Source organism: Amphiprion ocellaris, chromosome 18 (assembly GCF_022539595.1).
Source record: "Amphiprion ocellaris isolate individual 3 ecotype Okinawa chromosome 18, ASM2253959v1, whole genome shotgun sequence".
NCBI classification, from domain to species: Eukaryota; Metazoa; Chordata; class Actinopteri; family Pomacentridae; genus Amphiprion; species Amphiprion ocellaris.
Genome location: NC_072783.1, coordinates 8,671,514 through 8,694,423, shown reverse-complemented (window position 1 = coordinate 8,694,423; position 22,910 = coordinate 8,671,514). Strand labels below are relative to the sequence as shown.

The 22,910-nt window shown below is 36.7% G+C and overlaps 1 long non-coding RNA gene across 2 annotated transcripts; it reads left to right on the top strand.

Moving 5' to 3' along the window:
* Positions 1-7,213: 7,213 nt before the first annotated feature.
* LOC129347357 (uncharacterized) lies at positions 7,214-18,267 on the top strand. Of its 2 annotated transcripts, none has more exons than XR_008599422.1 (3): positions 7,214-7,416; positions 8,024-8,182; positions 17,000-18,267. It is a non-coding gene; the product is annotated as an uncharacterized LOC129347357 (long non-coding RNA). The 2 variants fall into 2 exon arrangements; XR_008599421.1 differs by lacking the exon at positions 17,000-18,267 and adding an exon at positions 9,110-9,612 and having other exon boundaries at positions 7,215-7,416.
* The last annotated feature ends 4,643 nt before the right edge of the window (positions 18,268-22,910 follow it).

Below are 22,910 nucleotides of genomic sequence, written 5' to 3'. Positions count from 1 at the left end.
AGAAACAGATCAACAGGAAACCCAGAAACTGATCTTTTTTCTGGCTGTAAAATACTGGACTCCAATAAGAATCTGGCCCGACATGAACTATCTATTAGGCTTCTCTTCCGTCTTCCTTCTTGTTACGCTGAATTCAATCTCTGCAGGTCGTCTTGAAGGATGCTTTAATTCCTAAAAGGCATCTTGAGAAAAAAGGAAGCTACTACGAGTTGTATCCTTTTCCAGATGCCTTTCGGAAAATACGAACCGTATATGGAGCAAAAATTTACAAAAAGTGTTCCCTTGTATTCATGGAGTCAAATGTGTTTGTCAGTATTAATAAATAAAATAGAAATGCATGATGTCCAAATTATGGGAATTTATTCAAAGGCAACCGTACACTACCGTTCAAAAGTCTGGGGTCACTTAGAAATGTCCTTATTTTTGAAAGATAGCATTAAAGACAACATTAAATGAATGATAAATCCAGTCTAGACATTGTTAATGTGGTAAATGACTATTGTAGCTGGAAACAGCTGATTTTTAATGGAATATCTCCATAGAGGTACAGAGGAACATTTCCAGCAACCATCACTCCTGTGTTCTAATGCTACATTGTGTTAGCTAATGGTGTTGAAAGGCTCATTGATGATTAGAAAATCCTTGTGCAGTTATGTTAGCACATGGATAAAAGTGGGAGTTTTCATGGTGACCTCAAATTTTTGAATGGTAGTGTACATTGTAATGTTTCATGAAGACAATTATGTTGATCTGACAGAGATCATCCAATAGACTGGTAGAAAACGAATCCTTCATTTGCCACGGATACATTACGTAAATAGATCTTTAATCACGGAGTAGATAAGGCTAAGGGTGCTGGGATCTGAACCATTGTTGGGTCCTTGAAGCGCTATGCGATGACACATGTTGTGAACTGGTGCTGAACCAAGATTCTCACTCATCAAGCCACCACTGGTAGGCCAACCCAAAAATCTCCCAAAAATTACATTTCTACATGCTTAAACCGCAAACCCAATCTTTCTTTGACGGAGATACACAAGAAAGACATGCATTTTCTCACCTAACGCTGAAACTAAGCAGGAAAAGCTTCCAGTTTAAGATCAGTGAAAGGAGACTGATGGCAACAAGACCATCAGCAGTCGTGCAGGTAGAAGAAGAAGCCTTCATTTGTCACGAATACGTTTTACAGCATTGTGAAATGTTGTTTTCAAGGTCAGGGAGGGTTTAAGGCCTTACTAGAACCCAACAATGGCAGCACTGAGGTTTGACCCTCCAACCTTCTGATCAGTAGCCCAGAGACTTAACCATTGCAGCACCGCTTCCCTGAAGGTCTTCTTAAACCCCGATTATACTCCTTACAGATGCTCACAGCTTTGGACTCAACAGAAGTGTAGTAGTTGCTGTTTTACTACTTTTCTAGTTCACTTGGACTCGTGTGCAGTAGGTTGTATCTCCATATTCTACTACTCCTGTAGCCGTGTAGTCGACACAAATATTGGACGGCATGTTAATGTCTACAAACTCTAGTAGATGACATCATTTCCATTGCATCCATCCCTTGCAGGCCCTTGCATATTCATGGATGTAAGTACAAGTAGCCTTAAGGATTCTCTCTTAGAGACACCACACCACTGCTGTTATTATGCTTTCCTAGTCCACTGGAATCTGCATACATGCACAGCATCTAGATATTCTTGAATCTAGAACTGTATGCAGACATGCTCAAAGGGGTCCATATGGACTTACAGAGATGCCAAAATATATGTCAGTCAGACTCTAGTGGACAGTAAATTTAGCAACTTTTAATTCATTGGGTTTGGGTGTCCAGTTTAGGTGGTTAAAGTTTTTCATGTCACCACTTTGGTTGACTCTTTCATAACTATGATGAGATGCTAGAAGCTTGGTGCAGTTTAGGCACCACAAGTAGATGGTTAGGTTTAGGAAAACAGCACAGTCTGGTTTTAAATCTGTGTCTGAAGCTCCTCCTTTATTTTCTGGGTCATGAGTACTAACCTAACCAATAGATCATTGTTTGGCTGAAAAGGACGACAGCAAAGTAAAAAAAAATAGCAAAACAGCAAAGATATGTTGATTAAAACACTTGGTTAGACATCACAAAGAAACTTAATCCAGGAGAAGATGCAGCTGAGTTGCATAGAAAATTCTGGGATACAGCAGAACAATGTCTGTAATGCAGCTGAACCACATGCAGTATTTAAATGATGGCTGATCTCAGGTGGGATAAACTAAGATGCAAGGAGTAGAATCAAGGAAATAAGACTCCCAGTAACCTCTTATCATTTCAGATCCTGACACTCCCACTTGTCCTGCAGCTCTTTCAGTTTTCCTGCATCACCTGCTGCTCCTCTCAGACCTTGAAGACGTCGGGTTGGAATGAAAGCAGGTGTCTAGTGTCGGATTAACGCTGGCCTCAGATCAGATCTGACTGGACTCAGGTGCTGCCAACATGTTTGTTTAGTTTGCTGCTGTAAACAGACAAACTCACAGATAAACAAACGTCCGTCTTCTTTCGACTTGTCAGGAAAAAAATCACAAACTAAGAACCCGCCTCCTTCATAGGCTGATATTTAACAAGCCTACAAGCATTAAAAAACTAAGCAGTTTCAAAGATGCATCATCACCTTTTCAGTCAATATTGAACAAACACAAATTCCTGATTTTTTTTGTGTGCCAATTTGTGCATTTTCTGCATCAGTTTATGCAGGAATATTATTGTTTATGTAAAGAAAAATAGGTAATAATTTAATAATACAAATTTATTCTCTTAGACTTAAATGACTTTTTTAATGCCTGGAGGGAAATTAAGTTGTTACAGCAGCATGGATATTCAATAAAGATATTATAATAATAATAAACAAAAAGACAACTCGGAATATTAGAGTATAAAGTGAAGGTTGAACAAAGATAAAATAAAATAAAAATAGAGTAAAATCGGGTGGAATCAAATAAAATTAAATGAAATAAAGAAAAACAAAATAAAAATAAATAAAAATCAAATAAAGTGAAATAAAAATAAAATAAAGGGAAATGAAATAAAATAAAAAGAATTAAAGCTAAATAAAATAAACTAAAGTTAAATGAAATAAACTAAAGTGAAGGTAAAATAAAACAAAGTTAAATGAAATAAAATAAAGTAAAGGTAAAATAAAAAAGTGAAATAAATAAAAATAAAATGAAATGAAAAAAATGTGAAATAAAAAATTAAATAAAATTAAGCAAAATAAAATAAAGTGAAGATAAAATAAAATATGTTTAAATAGAATTAAGAAATAAAAAAATAAAGTGAAATAAGATTTAAAAAAAAAACATCTAAACTATAATATAGAAAAAATTAACAGCATATACAAGAGTGATACTGATGGGTCTTGTAGACGAGCTTTCCTTGTTTAATTTAATCCATGCTGTGTCACCACACGTGTTTATAATAATATTAATATAGAATTATATTTTATTCATCTGCTCTCTTATGCAGCTTTTTCCTGAGAAAATAACTTCTTTAAATGTACACGTCGCACCTTTTCATGTCAGTAATAAATTAAAAAATTTAGAAACATCAGGACTTTAGCAGCTCGTGTGTTTTAGAAACACTTTCTGCACACTTTGAACAAATCTGAAGCAAGAAAAAGAAGTGTTTATTTTGCAGGTGTTGCTGAATCTGTTAGTAAATGTGATAAAATTTCTTTGCCTTTGTTTTTTCTGTGATTTTATGGGTGAATCATGAGAAATATTTCAGATCGGATTACAGATTCTGTGTGTTGCATTCAATATCGGTTCATTTATTAAGATTTTCACATTTTTAAGTTCAGGCTCCTGTGATGGTTTATATTCATAGTAGTAGTGAAATTCACTTCAAAAAATGAATGAAATGAAAGAATATTGAGCGTCTGAAGTGATCTGAGGCGTGGGTTTATTTGAGGTGGCAGCAGCTTTTTGTAATCTCAGGTCGGCTGATTAGTGTTTACAAGTCAAACTGCATCATTTCCTTCTGAGTTTACTGACGAAAGAACTTCCACATTTATTCTTTTCTTAATAAAGAGAAACAGATGAATGAAGCTGCCGAGTTTTTGTTTTTGTGGATGAAGATTAACCTCTGAACAGATCTGGGTTTGAAAGTGACTCCTCTTAGAAAACATAAAGACGTCTCAGAAAGCTGAAGCTCATCTCAGGAGCTTTTGACTCCTAAATGCAGTTTTTCTTTCTAAGGATTTGTTGTTGTGGCTCCTGCTGTGGAAACTCTCCACGCTGCTTTTCCAGACACCTGATTTATTCTAAGTCTGTGTTTACGAAAACAACAACTGAGCTGATTTTCCAAAACCTGTAAATCCTCCTTCAGACTGAGTCTATAAAAACCTGAATCCAGAGAAATGCAGATTTAAAAACTCTGATGCAGAAACACGTGTTGGATTTGGACAGATGTGACTGAAACATCTGGAGGAGAGCAGATGTTACGTAAGCAGCTGAGCGGTGTTTAGAAGAATCCATCCTGGTTTGCAGCTAAATGACTTTTCTGGTGTTTATATTGGGTTTCTGTTTGTTTAACTGACACCGTGTGGTCGTTAATGTTTCCGTTCATACTGAGGTTTTTATGTAGACACCAGAAAACTATTCAGTGGAGGCTGTTCACAGGGTGTCCAGGCTGAGCGGATTTGTTGTTCATTGTTGCGATGACATTGTGGGAGACAGTGACAGTTGCTGAAAAGATGCATTTTTTCAGCTTTTAGAACATGTTTCAACATTGAAATTGACAATATTTTTTCTGAAACTAATTCTTTAAGACACTCCAACTCATTTACACAAAAGCTCGGATACAATGGTGGGAAATTAGCAGCAGCCAGATACTGGTTTAAAATGAAGAGGAGACAGAGCATTCTCCATATCTGCCCTCACAGTCTGGAACTCCCTGCCACAACACGTCCGCGACTGCACCCACAAATCACTCCTCAAAACCCACCTGTTCAGAGCTGCTTTCAATACATAATACAAACTTATTTCTATGATGTATTTTATGACTAGTTTTTATGGATTTTTCTCTATTTTAATATTTGTTTTTATATGTAAAGAGTCTTTGAGTGTTTTGAAAAGCGCTATACAAATAAAATGTATTATTATTATTTGTTTTGAAGTGGTTGTTAGATTTAAGGCACTAAATGATCTTTTACTATTGAATGAATCACATTTAGACATATCTGTCAGTGGATTAAAAAGTTAATTTCATATTGTAGCACACACAAATTCACACACACGCTCACAGCTTGTCACGTCAATTAACAAGAAAAGCACCCAAAGAGCGCAGTACTCCGCCAAAACTGTTCATTCTCTGACCTTGCGCTGAGCACAGGCGTGTGTTATGCATGTGTATGCTATGTACAGATACTGAATCACGTGACCTAAATGTTTAGCGGGCAGCGGGAATTGATGGGACTCAGAAACACCCCCACAATTTAATCAGTTGTTCCTTGGATCATTTCTGATGGATAAGTCCTAATAAGTCCTCAGTGGTGGATTTGTAGTAGGATCATACTCATGTGATCGTCAGCAGGTAACTGAAGTAGTGTTCACTTGTTGTCATGGTTACAGTGACGCCATGCCGCTATCTCACAGTGATACAGAAATCTTTAACAAATCCATGGATCCAGACTATAAGCTGCATCACTGCCAAAATCTAATCACTTGGTCCTTGTGTCATTTCTGACCTTCCATGAAAATTTCATCCAAATCCGTTGGTCCGTTTTTGAGTAATGTTGCTGACAGACAGACAGACAGACAGACAGACAGACAGACAGACAGATTAACAGAAGGACAAACATACACCAATCGTCACATGACTCTGCCAAGGTTCTGTCTTCTTGGTGGAGTAATCATATGTGCGGAACTGGACAGCGACCTGAATTTGGGTTTAAACTAAGATTAACTTTAATGTAAATTCTAAATAATTTTTCTCGCAGATGCTTCGTTGAACAAAGAAGCTACTAGCATCATTAGAAAGATCAAGTTGTGCAGTTTCATTTGGTATAAACTCCACTTTACCGCAACAAATACTTCAAGAGCGATTCAACCGAGAAGAAGGGATGCGATTTTGGATGGAAAGTGCATCCATCAGGATTCGTCGTGCTCGTAGTGTTCACTTGTTGTCATGGTTACAGTGACAACAAGTGAAGTGTTCCATCTCGCAATGATACTGTTTTTGAGTAATGTTGCTGACAGACAGACAGACAGACAGACAGACAGATTCACAGCCAAACATACGCCGATCATCACATAACTCCGCCGTGTTCCTTGGCGGAGTGATAAAATATCTGAGGGGTTAGTTTGAGTTTTCAACTATTAATTGAATTGCCAACTATTCTAATAATCAGTTAATCAGCTTTATTTGTCTTTTAAACGTCTAAATTCTCTGATTGCAGTTTTTTCAAGGTGAAACTGAATTTCTGGTGTTGTGGACTAAACAAAACATTTCTCATCTCAAGGCTTTGGAGGAGAAAATCGACACAAACTTTACAGAAAAAAAGCCCAAGATAGACCTACAAACTTCATAATTTACATTATTAACTGAGAATTTTCAGTTTTCTGTCAGATAACAGTTCGTTCAGCTGAATTTCCTGTTGATTCTTCCTGCTTCTGTCAGAAAATGAATGAATTAATAGCAGCACATTTTACGTTCTGTGTTTCAACATTTCAGACTTTGAGGTCAGTGATTGGGACGAAGCCAAAGGGCATCAGAACAATAATTGTCCCATTGAGGAACATGTCGAGTCCAATCAGATGAATAATGATGGAAAACACCTCATTTCTAACCAGCTACAAGCAGAAATATGGAAAAAAACAAGAGAAAAACAAGACAAACTGTTTAACGTCTCTTTCACTCTGTTGGTCTCTGTGGGAATAAATCCCGACCTGGTGACCACTGTTCCCTCTAAGCTAAGTTGCGCAATTGCGCACTGCTGACACGGTCACAGAAAATCTGCGCTGCACAAAAAAAAAAAAAAAAAATCCAACCTAAATTGTAAATAAAATAAACACGTAACAATTCATTCTGTGCTATTTTCCAATGAGAGTCAGTGAGTGACCGGTGACTGGCTGCTGCAGCCAATGATGTGATTCACATACGTATTTACCATAGACTGTATATAATGGTATTTACGCAGCTAATCAACTTCAGACGTCCTTACGTGCAGTCATCGTTGTTGTCATAGATATGAATGAGTAGATAGGACACGCCCCTTTGAGCTGCGTGCTACAGCGAGGCTAAGCTAGTGGGGGCAAAGTTTCAGTGCATTCCGTTGATGTAGACGGCGTGAAAACGGAAACAACAAGTATGCCGTCTCACTGTGCTGCATACAGTTACACACTGCGTCGTACGATTGAGACAAGGAAACTTGGAATGACTTTTCATAGGTAAGAATAGTTTTTGGCTCTTTTTTCATTATGAAATCTTGTTGAGAGCTTCCAGTCTATGAGAGCTAACTAGTTAGCCATTAGCAAAACGCTAAGGCGAGCTAGCAGCTTGACAACCAAATACCAGACGATTAATAGTAGCTGTAGTATAGTTGTACAAGCAGTAGTAGTAATACTAAAAGTACAAGCAGCAGTAGTAGTATAAACAGCTGTTAGAGTTCTAGAAGTAGTATCAGCATTTGTAATAATATTACAATTTGTAGTAGCAGTGCCAGTATCAGCAGCAGTAGTTAATAGTCACATTGCTATTACTACCACCAATACTACCAGTAGTAGTTATAAAGCCTAACTCATGTATATCCAGATTACCATCTATGTTCTTCCTCCAAACCCATTTTATGATTGGGATTACAGGCAGTTCTTTAGGACTGCTCTCAAATAATTGAAATGTTACTAAACAAGGTTATACTTATCAAATTAAATAGCTCTGGTCTCCAGTATATTGGCGAATTCGGTTCTTTGTACGTAATTTATTAGCATGATTTCTTTTTAATATGTTGTGTACAGACTTAATTACTTCTCTGTCTACTTTTCTTACTCCATGTAGGTTTCCCAGAGACTATGGGTTGAGGAGGAATTGGAAGTTTGTCGGCTTAGACCTGGTGTCATTCCATCAGTGTTAAACTTCCCGGCTCATCTTGGAAGAGTACGTGCCAGAAAGACCACGACCAAGCAGCCTTGAGATCTTAGACAGCGTCTCCCTGAGGTGGATGTTGACGGTGTTCACAGTCAGGTCTGTGGTAATCCTGTCAAAAAACAAAACAGAAAAAAATCTAGATTATAAATCAACATGTAACCAAAGCACTCTGTGTATAACACCATAGTATAGGATGTAGTTCAGAAAATGTCAAAGTATAGTATCCTTTACTCAAGAATAACATAGTATGGCCTGTAGTTCATAGTACAGCATGTTGGCAAGAAAAAACAACAAAACATAGATTATTATGTGGTTCAAAAAGTGCAAAATGATAGGATGTTGCCTAAAATTGTCATGTATGATATGTGGTTCAAAAAATGTCATAGTGCAGTATATTGACAAAATAGTATGTAATTCAAGAAAACATCAGAGTATAATATGTCATCTAAAAAATGCCATAGAATAATATTTCATTGTACATGTAAAAGTATAGTAACTTTTAAAACTGTTCGAATTCTTATATGTTGCTAAAAAAAAAAACTAAAAAAAAACGTCAGTAATATGTCAATTAAAAAAGCCTATAGTATAGCATGTCGCCCAACAAACATCATAGTATAGCATGTCACTCTAAAAACGTCACAGTATAGCCTTTAGTCCACAGCTGTCAGTAGGTGAGGAGCAACACAAAAACAGTCCAAACGCTGGTTTTCAGAGGGTTAGACGAGAATTTATTTGAAAGAGTAAGTTTACAACAACACAACATGTGAGGGTGTTAAAAACAAATGGGTGTTAGTCAAATAAAAATAAATCAACAGAACTAAAACTGAACTTCGTGTTGACATTGATGGGCATTCCAACCAGGAACAAAGTAAAAGATAATCAATACGGAAAAAAACTCTTCCTGTTCACCTCTTAAAACCCAAAAACACACCGCAGTAGCACCCTAAACTAAAACTACCAATGGGTTTCCTGTTTTCCTTTCTGAACAATTCAAAGGTCCCTCTCTATCTCCCCACACATCCACCAACCACTGGAACACATCTCCAAAGTTCTGCTGGGCCAGCTCAGCTTCCCCTCAGAAGAAGTGCTGCCACCTGCCAGATGAAGGAGCCTTTTGAGAGGCAGCTGGCATCATGATTGGACTGTACTTTGGTCTGTTCCAATCCAGCTTCAGCTCCAGAGACGGCAGGCGGGACGAGTCAACGGAGGCCTGGTGGATGAAGACATGCAGCTGAGTACAATCCAGAAAACAACAGAGGAGGAGTGCAGCAGCCCAGGGCCAGAACAAACAGAGTAGCATCGTATGTCTCTTAGAAAACATCATAGTAGAGCCTTTGGGATGAAAAAACGCCATCGTATACATCATATATTGTACAAATAACAAGTCAAAGCAAAGAGACATACATTGTAGAATTGTAGTAATTGTGGGCTGACTGATTTACTGATTATCAGTATCTTATTTTTTACTGATTTACGGTAATAAATACATTTAAAAATGGTGCTACTTTGGCTCTGAACCTTTATCTATCTGTGGTCGCTCTGTCTTCTGGAGTGATTTGATTGGTTATATGCCACGAATAAAACTCCTTTAACTTAACATCTGTAAACAAAACAAAAACGTGTCAACAAAGTTTTCTGTTAGAGTTTGTGTTCTTCTAAGTTTAACTCCAAGATTTTAAATGCTTTCATTTACTGCAAATGAATATCTACTCCAAATGTCTCACTATTAATCATTATCAGCCTTAAAAACCCACAAAACACCCCTCTACACTCGACCACACTTAGTACAGTCCGGTTCCCCCTTCTATAAATCTGCTTTGAATCTTCCACTTCCTGTTTGTCGAAGTGGCCTTCTACCTGGACAGGTTTTGTTGGAGCTCATGCAACAAACATTTTGGGTAACTGCACTTTAATATGGATGGATGACACTGAATTAGAGTCTGTTTTAATGAGACTGAGTTAAGATGTGTAGCTCTGTCATTAAATAGGAAATTATTTCTCAGAATTCACAGAGGAAAGTCTGAAATGTTTGCTAGGTTAGCGTCCCACATGTTCTTTGGCAGGGGCTGCACAGTGGTGTAGTGGTTAGCACTTTCGCCTTGCAGCAAGAAGGTCCCTGGTTCGCGTCCCGGCTTTCCCGGGATCTTTCTGCATGGAGTTTGCATGTTCTCCCTGTGCATGCGTGGGTTCTCTCCGGGTACTCCGGCTTCCTCCCACAGTCCAAAAATATGCTGAGGTTAATTGATTATTCTAAATTGCCCGTAGGTGTGAATGTGTGAGTGCTTGTTTGTCTATATATGTAGCCCTGCGACAGACTGGCGACCTGTCTAGGGTGTCCCCTGCCTTCATCTGAGTCAGCTGGGATAGACTCCAGCCCCCCCCCGCGACCCTAGTGAGGATCAAGCGGTGTATAGATAATGGATGGATGGATGTTCTTTGGCTCAGCTAAAGCTAACTCTCTGCAACTTCTGAATCTCTTGAGTTGCTTGTTGTTAAAATATCTTGCTGTAGGTGCTGAAGCTCAGAAAGTCTGAGATGTTTGTTCAAAATTAGCTCATTCTCAAGTCTTATCTGAACTGTCCTCTTTTGTTTGAACTTTCCCTAAACTTAGGAGTTAATGACAGAGCAGCACATCCAGACTCAGTCTCATTTATGTAGAGATTAAACTTCAGTGTCATTCATTGATGTTAAAGTGCAGTTTTTCAAATTTTTGTTGCACATGCTCCCGACCAAACCAGTCCAGGTGGAAGACGATGTGAAGAGAAAGCTCCAGAGGATGAATATCACACATTTACGTTGGAAATAAATGTCCTTTCATTAGACATTGTCATGCAAAAGTTGGATTTCCCTTTAATGATGTTCAAATCTTTGTTGTGTTTTGTTGATGTTGGTTTCTAAATGTTTTTTGACACTCGGCCCCAAAGATTGAACTCTTCTACGCCTCACAAGCTGCAACAATTCACACATTATCAACTATCTTTCTGACTAAACTAAAATAAAAAGTGAAAAACTGCCTGATTCCTGCATCATGAATGTAAATCTTTTTGGTTTTTATGACGGTAAACTGAATATTTTTGGGTTTGACATTTTATAAACGAAAACAAGAAATTAATTACTGGAGAAAATGAAAGATTAACGGACAAAGAAAATGTGTTTTCCAACATATATGGCTGAATTACTCCAACATTACAAGATAAATACAATTTAAATTCTATTTTATTTATATAACGGCAGTTACAGGTCAAATTGTCTCAAGACGCTTTATTTTTATATTTTTTGTCATACTTAAAATATGACAAAGTTAGAAATTTAAACCTCTTGACTAATCCAATATATTATTTAGTTTTTAGGAGACTAATTGACAATTCAAACTTTCTCCACTAAAACTAATAAACATGAGGTCAATTAGAGCAAACAGTTTTAAATACTGCAGTCCCACGACGTAAAGAATAAAGTTTGTCAACAAAAAGTAAATCTGCTGGTGGATTCCATTAAAGTCCTAATAAATGATAATAAAGTGTGACACTAAAGGTTTTTTAGTGCTAAAAATGTCCAAGTAAAGACATGAAGTTGAACATCTGGATGGAGGTTGATAAAAGTTGACCTCCCTTCATTTCTCTGGAGCGACTCCATGGATTTTATGGATGGTGGTTAAAGACCTGCTCTTCTAGGCGTCTTCCTTCTAGTCGCTGTAAAAAGTCACTCCATCCTGGCCGACTTCAACACCTCTTCATGACTTGTCCTGCCTCGGACCTCGTGGAAACTCCAGAAACTCGGGAAAACCTGTGGAGACTCAAAGAACTCGTCGGGTGGGGGAAGGTGTGGTGGGCGGTGGGGGGAGGTGGGGGAGTAGAGGGGGGAGGCCGCCACCCACCTCCCCGCCTACTCTCCGCCCTGACTCCACCCAGACTCCGCCTTGGCCCTGCCCATGTGATCACTTCAGGAACTATGATGCCAAAGGGACGACGAATTTATTTCTTTTCATCTGATCTGTAGCTCAGTGAGTTAAGGATTTGCCTATGGAGCTGCAGGTCGCTGGTTCAAGACCAGACCCTTCTTGAATTTTATCAAAATCCTGACAAAGACAAAGAAAGAAAAAGGCCAGTGGCGGGTCTTGAACCTGCGACCCTCCGCTTGGGAGTCTGTCTTCTTACTCCCTGAGCTACTCGCTCAGATACTAATTCTTCTTTTTTTTGCGCATTTATCATCTATTTTTTTTCATTTTTGAGTTTTTTTTTTAACTTGAGTCTCGACTCGACCGTTTTTCTCAGGAGGTTGGACTTCAGCCTTTGTGCTGGAGGGTGGAACCCTCAGTTCCAAGACTTTCCAAAGCCTCCACACCTCCCAAGTCCTCAGGACCTGAGCTTTCACACAGTCTGAGGGCTGAAATTTTCTAAGTCCCACAGTAGTTCTCTGTTAGATTGAACTTTCAGACAGTCCAAGGACTGATATCTTCTAAGTTCCTGAGTAGTTCTCTGTTAGTTTGAAACTTCAGACAGTCTGAGGACTGAAATCTTAAAAGTTTCTCACTACTGCTCTGTTAGTTTGAACTTTCTGGTTAACAGAAGCCTTAAAACTTGTGACCATGGGTCTTGATTTCACATTTAGACCATCCATCTGAGTTCTTCTCAGACCTTCACCTGTGGGTTTTTTTAGAAATCCTTGACAAACTTTGATTCTCTTCACTGAACAGTAAAGTTTGTGGAGATTCAATTCAATTCAATTCAATTCAATTTTATTTATATAGCGCCAATTACAGTCAAATTGTCTCGAGACGCTTTACAGAACCCATATGCCTGACCCCCAGAACAAGCCAAAAGGCGACAGTGGCAAGGAAAACACCCTTTTAACAGGGAAAAAAACCTCGAGCAGAACCCGGCTCTAATGTGGGGAGACCCATCTGTCTGCTGGCCGGGCGGGTTGAGAGGGACAGAAGAGGTAGGGAGGTAGAGATAGAGGGGTAGAGGTAGAGATAGAGGGATACAGATAGAGGGGTAGAGATAGAGAGGTGGGGGGTGGGACACAAGGACCATAAAACACAGCCACACATCTGAAGCATCCAGCATCCAGCTCTGGGACCAGGGACACTCGGAGAAAGGACACAGAAAGAAACAGAGTGAATGTAATGCAATAATGGTATATATAGTAAATACATAGGTAGTTAGAGAAGGGCTCAGTGCATCCAGAGAGGTTCCCCAGCAGCCTAGGCCTATAGCAGCATAACTAGGGGCAAACTAAAGGGACGTCAAGAGGGGAAGTCAGTTGTGCAAATGAAAACACCAGCTCACCCTGTCAGGGTCACCCAGTCAGCCCTAACTATAAGCTTTGTCAAAAAGGAAGGTTTTAAGCCTGGTCTTAAAAATAGAGAGGGTGTCCGCCTCCCGAACCCAAACTGGGAGCTGGTTCCACAGGAGAGGCGCCTGATAACTGAAGGCTCTGCCTCCCATTCTACTTTTAGAGATTCTAAGAACAACAAGTAAGCCTGCAGTCTGAGAGCGAAGAGTTCTGCTAGGATAATATGGTACTATCAGGTCTTTAAGATATGATGGAGATTGGTTGTTAAGAGCTTTATATGTCAGAAGAAGGATTTTGAATTCTATTCTAGATTTAACAGGGAGCCAATGAAGAGAAACCAATATAGGAGAAATATGATCTCTCTTGCTAACTCCCGTCAGTACTCTGGCTGCAGCGTTTTGGATCAGCTGTAGATGTTTCAGAGAGCTATTGGGACAACCTGATAATAAGGAATTACAGTAGTCAAGCCTAGAAGTAACAAATGCATGGACTAGTTTTTCTGCATCACTCTGAGACAGGATGTTCCTGATTTTCACAATATTTCTCAGGTGGAAAAAGGAAGTCCTACAGATTTGTTTTATGTGCAAGTTAAAGGACATGTCCTGGTCAAAGATAACACCGAGGTTCCTCACAGTAGTACTGGAGGCCAATGTAATGCCATCCAGAGTAACTATATGCTTTGAAAGCAATTCTCTAAGATGTTTGGGGCTAAATACAATGACTTCAGTCTTGTCTGAATTTAGTAGTAAGAAATTATAGGTCATCCAGGTCTTTATGTCCTTAAGACAATCTTGCAGTCTAGCTTGCTGATTAGTTTCATTTGGCTTCATAGATAAATACAATTGAGTGTCGTCAGCATAACAATGGAAATTAATACAGTGCTTCCTAATAATGTTGCCTAAGGGAAGCATGTATAATGTGAACAGTATTGGTCCTAAGACAGAACCCTGAGGAACTCCATGATTAACCCTAGTATGCTCAGAAGAGTCATTGTTGACATGCACAAACTGGAACCTGTCTGATAAGTAGGATTTAAACCAGTCCAGTGCTGTCCCTTTAATGCCAATAGAATGTTCTAGTCGCTGTAATAAAAGTTTGTGGTCGATTGTATCGAATGCTGCACTAAGGTCCAACAGAATAAGTATAGAGACCAGTCCATTATCTGACGCTATGAGAAGGTCATTAGTAACTTTCACCAGAGCTGTTTCTGTGCTATGATGCATTCTGAAGCCTGACTGAAACTCTTCAAACAAGCTATTCCTTTGTAAATGTTCACATAATTGATTTGCAACTGTTCTTTCCAGAATTTTGGAGAGAAATGGGAGGTTGGAAATTGGTCTATAGTTGGCTAAAACATCTGGATCTAGAGTGGGCTTTTAAGTAAAGGTTTGATTACAGCAACCTTAAAAGCCTGTGGTACATAACCTGTTACTAGAGAGAGATTAATCAGATCTAACATTGAGGAATTAATTAAAGGTAAAGCCTCCTTGAACAGTCTAGTTGGGATAGGATCTAAAAGACATGTTGATGGTTTGGATGTAGAAACTATTGAAATGAGTTCAGAGAGATGTATGGGGGTGAAAAATTCTAAATATCCATCTGGTCTTACAGCCAATTCTAAAGCATCTGTACTCGATGATACATCTGTGACATTTGCAGGAAGGGCCAGATTAATTTTTTCTCTAATCGTAATAATTTTATTTGTAAAGAAGCTCATGAAGTTGTTACTGCTCAAAGCTAAAGGAATACAAGTTTCAACAGAGCTCTGACTCTTTGTCAGCCTGGCTACAGTGCTGAAGAGAAACCTGGGGTTGTTCTTGTTTTCCTCTATTAAAGATGAATAATATGTTGTCCTGGCATTACGAAGAGCTTTTTTATAAATTACTAGACTATTTTTCCAAGCTACACAAACTTCCTCTAAATTAGTGGAGTACCACTTCCTTTCCAGCTTTCGGGACGCCTGCTTTAAAGTCCGCAGCTGGGAATTATACCAAGGAGCAGGTCCTCTCTGAGATAGAACTTTCTTTTTTACAGGTGCAACACTATCAAGTGTTGTATGCAGTGAGGCTGCAGCATTATTAACAATATAATCCACTTCTGTGGGGGTAAAATTATAATATTTCCCTTCCATTATATCAGTAATTGGTGCTGGACTAAATAGAGAGGGTATTATTTCCTTAAATTTAGTCACCGAATTGTGAGACAGACATCTACTGTAATGATATTTACAGTAGATGTCTGGAGATCAGAAGGTAACATTAGTTTGATCAATGCCTTCAACTACTAGTAGACTTTATCTGGAAAGCAGTTTTCTGAAATGAGTTCTTAGTAAATCTGTCCACAATCAAACCAAGAACATAGAAAGAGGAAATGTTTGAAGAAACAACTTAATGTTTTCATTTCAGACTAGAAAACGCTGTAAGATCTTTATCTGTTTTTGCTCTTTTTGATCGTTTTATTGTCTCTTCTGTTTAATTCGATCTTCTAAAGTCTAACTGGTGTCTTTTCAAATGTTTTGTCTTTAGTTTGATTCTTCTTAAATGTTTAGTTTTGCTCTTTTCTCACCTTTTATTCTTTTCTAATGTCTGATTTGATTTTGAAATGCTTTGTCTATTTAATGTTTAATTGTTGTTTTTTCAAATGTTTTATTGGTTTGTTTAAAAAATACAATTAAACAAGAAGAATATTAAACCTTCTTAAAAAGTACAAAACATTTAATTGGATTATTAAACCTTTAAAAAGACAAAACATTTAATTAAAAAATTAAATGTTTAATTGGAAAATTAAATCTTAAAGACAATAAAACTTTAAATAGGAATTAAACAGAGAATACAATGAAGCAAAATGAAACATTTAAAGGTGGTAAAACATTTAAAAAGAAAAACCTTAAAGATTTAATCAAAAAAAATTAAACATTGGGAAAGAAAAAGGAATTTTTCAAATGCTTAATGATCTAAATTATTTCATCTTTAATGTTTAATATTTTTGTTTAAAAACATTTGTTTAATTTCATAATTACATGTTTTGTATCTTCCATTTAATTATCTAAGTAAATATTTTGTCTCTAATATAATTTAATTGTATTTAATGTTTAATTTTCTTGTTAAAAGCTTTATTGTATTAAATGTTTTTTCCTTTGATTTAATTGCTTTTTTAAATGCAATTTATTTCTTTAATCTTTTTCTGTCAAGATTTTAACCCCAACCTTAAAAATGAAATAAACCCTTAACTCACAATGAAAATACTTCTGTTGTCACAATCATGAGTTAGTCAATTATTCACTTTATCAATTCAGCTTTATTTGTTTAGCACCTTTCACACAGATGACAAAACTAAACAAGCAAAGAGAAAAAACTACACTAAAACTATGATTAAAACTCAGAAACATATTTTAAAACAAAACATTTAACATGGTAATAAAATCTGTTGTGTCCAGGGGATGGAGGGAGTTTATTGAAGTCTTCTTGGGCTCACATGGGAAATCATTTAAAATATAAACTTGATATTCAGTCTAAGGAAACTGCAGAGCGACAGAAGAACCAACAATATCTCCTGTTTTCTCCTTTAATGAGTCGACTCTTGTGCTTTCAGACCAAAGAACTACAGACTCTTCACAACCTGCTCAAACTCTTGGTACAGGACCTCACCACACGGGTCAAGAAGGTTTCCGTCTCATTTCTACTCTGAAGCTCACCTTCTCCTGCTCAAACTGCTGACAAATGTTTCTGCTGCTCTAAAGTCTGGTCTCCAGAACTTCCTAAAAACTCTCAAAGTCTCTTCTGCTGCAGGTTGCTTTGTAGAACTGTTGCAGAAAACCTCACTAAACCACATGGAGGGGCCTCAAGATAGTCATCCAAATGAAACCATACAAAAACCAAACTAGCACAACCCAAATGCTAAAGTCTCCTGCAGCCTACCAGAGAACCTCTGAGAACAGAGAATCAGGACAGGAACTCTTACCTTCTGGACAACCAACGTTGGTTCACAAACATGAATACAGAATGTTTCTGACCAAAAACCTCTGAAGACTCACTACAGCCAAGATAAAGACACAACTCAGCTGCACCAAATCCACTAATCACTGCACACATTAGCACCATGTGCTAACTGTGGCTAAAGAACCACATTTACCAAGACAACTATCCAGTACAAAACCCTAAAACACACCAAGAAACACATTAAAGTCTATTTTACTGCTGGAAGCTGCAAGCCAACGCCTAAAGAACAAACTAAAGCAATGGAGCCAAACCCAGTTCAGTGGTGAAGAGAAGCAGAGGAAATGTTTGTCTGCAGCTAAATAAAGCAGGAAGACACTGAGCTGCTCAGGTGTTCCTGATAACACCAAGCAGCCACCTGGACAACCAATAGGAACGCAGCTTACTGGAAGTCCAGAGGGCTGGCTTAGTGAAGGAAATTTAGTTTAAAGTTGAAGCAGAAAGTTAACAAAGAAAGTTGAAAACCACCTTCTGATATCTGAAATCTCTGAGTTTTCACACAAAGAACACCTGAACATGTCAAACTGGCTTCATAGTAGAACCATCATTGTAAAAACGTCATAGTATGGTGTGTTGCTCCAAAAACATTAGGACCCGGCTGTCAGGGGACAAACATGTAAGAACCATGAGAACAGAGAGAACCCAACCAGTAGGTCACAGTTTATCATCCCCCAGTCATCTCCTGAAGTCCATATGGTGAGAGACATCAGTATCTGGTTGTTCATTTACCAGAGGATGCTTATAATCATGCTGATGTGGTCTGTACTCTACAGTATTTTAGTGACTCAATAAATGCCTAAGTTGTTTTTTTTAAATGCTTTTTAGTTTTTAATAAACATTTAAGAGCCTATATGTAATCAATAAATGGCCTTTGTCTATCTTAAGAAAAATTCACTCAGAACTCTATGTTAACAGTACTAAATAAATCAATAAATACATGCATACACACAAAAATAAGTTAATACATTAACTGTGTTAAGATAAGATTTAGATTTAAAAAAAGTTGTTTATGTTTTTGCAGAATCCAGTATTACTCACTGGTTGGTCATTACATTTTGTTAGTTTGATTTCACTGTTTAAAATGATGCCACCTCTTTTCAGACAGAACCTGTGATAATAAAACAATACAAAATTTTTAGTTCCGTGTTAATAAAGCACTTAAAGCTTTAAGTATGGCTAAATGCTTTTTTCATGGATGTGATGCTGGTGTGACCACAGTGCACACGTCTGATGTTGCTCACAGTGGTCCAAGGGACGCTCAGGGAGTTTGTGTGTTTGCTCAGACTCAGGAAAAATTACAGGGAACATTGCTGGTGACCAACAGGCGCCTCGGCAGAGTTTATCTCGAGAATCTGAAGGACGCAGGAGCTTCACAGTGTTTAGATCAGCGCCACCTGCTGGACAGTCAGCTTTTATTCAGGATTCGTCCAAACAGAAACATGCTGCAGACTTAAGAGTCAAAGAAGGATTCATGACAACAAACTGTGAAGACAAACGTGGAAATTTAACCCTCGTGTTGTCGTGCGGGTCAAAATGGACCCGTTTTAATGTTTAAAAATGTGGAAAAAAAACATATTTTCACAGTGAAATTTCTGATGTCCACATTTTCAACATTTTTGGGAAATCTTTGAATGTTTTTTGGTGGAAAAAAAAGTGTTAAAAATGTTTCTTAAGAACATTTACAAAAAAAATGTGAATGTTCTTTAAGAAAATATTAGAGGTTTTACTGATATATATGTAATCACTTTAGATATTTTTAGTATTTTTTTGGAACATTTTTACTCATTTTTTGAAAATATTTACAAGAATTTTCTTGCCAAATTTGGGGGATTTTTTTCAAATAAAACTTTTAAGGGAAACTTTTAAGGAATTATTGGAATTTTCTTCCTGAAGGTTTTGTAAGTTTTCAGAAATTTGGGGAATTTTTTTGCTGAATTTTTAAATTTTTTTCAGACAAGGAAACAGTAGTTTTTGGTGTCCGTAAATGATGACAACAGGAGGGTTAAATTCTGTAAAACTGAGAATAAACAGATGGAGGAAACATGAAGCATCCAGGAGGTAAACATGTTTACAAATAAGTAAAATAAACATATAGTATAATATGGTAAAAATAATAAAGAGAAAATTATGTAATTTAAAGAATTTGTAATTTTTTTTAGCTGAAAAAAGCACATCAAATGTAAATTATTATTCAAAAATTACTGTTTGGTCTGCAGAAAGAATTTTTGGCTTATTTTGATTTATACACACACACACACACACACACACACACACACACACACACACACACACACACACACACACACACACACACACACTAAAAATCCAATAAAAAATAAAAAAAAAATTAAAAACTATGAAAATCTAACAGCAAGGGTGCCAGAAAAAAATGAAAATGTATACATGTATATATGAATGGTGGAATACTGAAATGGTAGAGCAAATATCTGTAAAATAATTTTATTTTTACTTGATTGAAATACAGTAAAACAAAGCAATTTTACACATTGCAATTTACTCAATGCAAAAATAATAAATCACTATTTGTAAAAATAAAACTTTTTGATACAGACATCATTTACATTTCCGGCCTACTTGTTTATTTGGTAAACATTTAAATGATTTAAAAAACATTTTTACAAAAAAATAAAAAATCTAAAAACAAATTTTAAAAAAATGGATCTATTGATAAAATAATTCTATTTTTCGCTAATTTAAACACAAGTAAGAAACATAATTTCACATTTACGCACTACAAAAGAATAAATTACTAATTAACACTTTTTTAAAAAATTTGGTTGTTACCCGTAATTTAACCAACTTATAATCTGTTTTTTTAAAAAGGTGTAAAATAAAAGGAAATATTTTTAAAATAATTATATTTTTCCCCTGATTTAAATATAATTAAACAAGCCAATTTTACATCTACACAATACAAAGAGTAGAGTACTAATTTATACTTTTTTCAAATTTGGTTGCTATCTATAATTTAACAAAACCTAAAAAAAAAAGTATAAAAGTTTTAAAAAAGGAAATAGCTGTAAAATAATGATTTTTCTTTTTCTTGCTGATTTAAATACAATTAAACAACATAATTTTTATTTGGTTATTATCTATTTATGTGCTCATTTAACAAAATTTCAACAAAATGTAAATAAATGTGTACAATAACAGTTTAAAAAAAATTACTCCTCTGCTGGAAACAGTCACAAAAGCACCAAACGTGTATTAATCCGCCACTGAAAATAGTCCCAACAAATGCTCTACTTCCTGCTGTTTGAATAACTTTTTTTTTTTAAAAACAGCTGATTTAGGAAATTACTGAGCATTTATGAAAGACATGATACTATAAATTGATGTATTTGTGTGATTAGAATCACAATTTTAATCTAAAATCGGATTTAAAAAGCAGAATTTTCCTTTAAATTCCAGTGTAGAGAGAAAAAACATGAATCCAGATGAGATTCTGTTCAAATGTCTTTTAATAAATAGAGCACATGTTCTTAGAATCACACTAAAAAGGGTCAAAACAGCTCATCATCATCATCATCATCATCATCATTATCAACAATTCTTTAGAAAGAACAGGCACTTTACCAGCTCAACATCGGGGTGGAGGCGTGTGCATGTAGCCGTGCACACGTCTGTAGAAAAGTCAGTAAACAACATAAACTAGATTTTATTATTTTATTTTATTTTTTGTTTCAACATCATCATCACTGTAAATAATATCAGAAAAAGCACTTCAGAGAAGTAAAAAACACCTGGAACCAACGCAGCGGTTTGGTTTCTCCCCACGTTTTATACGGCAAAACACCAAAACAAGAACATGGGAAGGAAGCTGGTGAGACGAACGGAAACGAAGCTTCAGTCCACAGCAGGAAAGATGTTTTAAATCCGTTGCACTTTTGTTAAAAATCATAAAAACCTTCAAAGCACTGAATCCAGATCCTCAGCAGCGACTAAAGCACCGCACTTTGGCAGATTTCACATTTTTTACTCCACTTCCTGCCTCTTTTTGTTTGGTTATTTGGTAAATAAAACATTTTTCTTCATTCAAACTGATTTAAATGAAGCAAAAACAGTAAATGGAAGAAATATAAAGCTTCAAAAGGCAAAATCAGGCAGAATCTCGTTTGTTTTCTGCAGCCGCAGCTCAAAAAATGAAGATTTTTAGTCCCAATATCAGCAATCAGGAAGATGCATTACTGTAAAAGAAAAGGTTTGGCTTTTCCTACACAGTTGTACATTAAATATGAATAAGATTTCAGTCTAGAAGTCTGTTTTTTACCACAACTTAATTTGCTTAAACCGTTCTAATTTAGGATAAACTCTGCACAATAAGCTGTTTCAGACTCTTGTTAAATCATCTCTGAGTTTAGTTTACAGATAAAATACGAGTTAATTCTGCTTCACTTTTGTGTTTTTCCAGCTCGTTTCTCCCTCAGATATCAGTCAGGACGGCTGCAAAATGCATTAAATTTGATCTCAGAAGCTCCACAGACTGGGCAGCTTTAAAACGAACCTATTTCAGCCTTATAATTTAAATTTAAAGCCCTTTGATTGAAATTAAGAACTTCTTTGCACGCCTATTTCACGAGACAGCAGATTAGAGCTGCAAGTTGCAATTATTTCTGCATTTTATCAGTTAACAAATTAGTTGTTTGGTCTCTAAAATGGCAGAATTAAAAGATATTCAGTTTACTGTCATATAAGAGTGAAAAACCCCAGAAAAAAAATCACTTTAATGAAGCTGAAATCACAGAATTTAGACTCAAAAAATCATCCATCCATCCATTATCTATACACCGCTTAATCCTCACTAGGGTCGCGGGGGGGGCTGGAGCCTATCCCAGCTGACTTAGGGTGAAGGCAGGGGACACCCTGGGCAGGTCGCCAGTCTGTCGCAGGGCTACATATATAGACAAACAATCACTCTCACATTCACACCTACGGGCAATTTAGAGTAATCCTCAAAAAATCACTTAAAGCCAATTAATTCAACCTATGAACCCGTGCAGTTTTATTAACTGAGGTTCATTTAGTCGATGCTACAACAAACTCTATTTCAGCTTCTGACTTACTGATAATGTTTTTTTGAAGGAAACAGTCTGTATTTTGTTGAACTATGAAAACATCTAAAAGTCAAATTTTTGCTTTTTTTTTAACTGAAAAAGTAATCGATTAATTTATTACGCTAAAAGGTTCAGATTAGTGGAGAAGAGGAGGGAGGAGGAGGAAGAAGAAAACAGGAAGTGGCTTTAGTTTTTCTCAGTTCCTTTTTCCTCAAAACTGATTGATTTATGACGATTCGGTGCTAAATTTTCATCAGTTAAATGATTTGTGACAAAGAGAATGTTTCTTAAATTATCACCAGTTGCAGGATTCTGTTATAAAATCTGGTTTTTAATGTCAGAAAGAGAGAAACAGGAGCGAGATGTGGATTGAATGAAACTGCAGGAGTTTTTAAACATGTTCTGACTGCAGGAAAAGTCGCTTTTACAGCA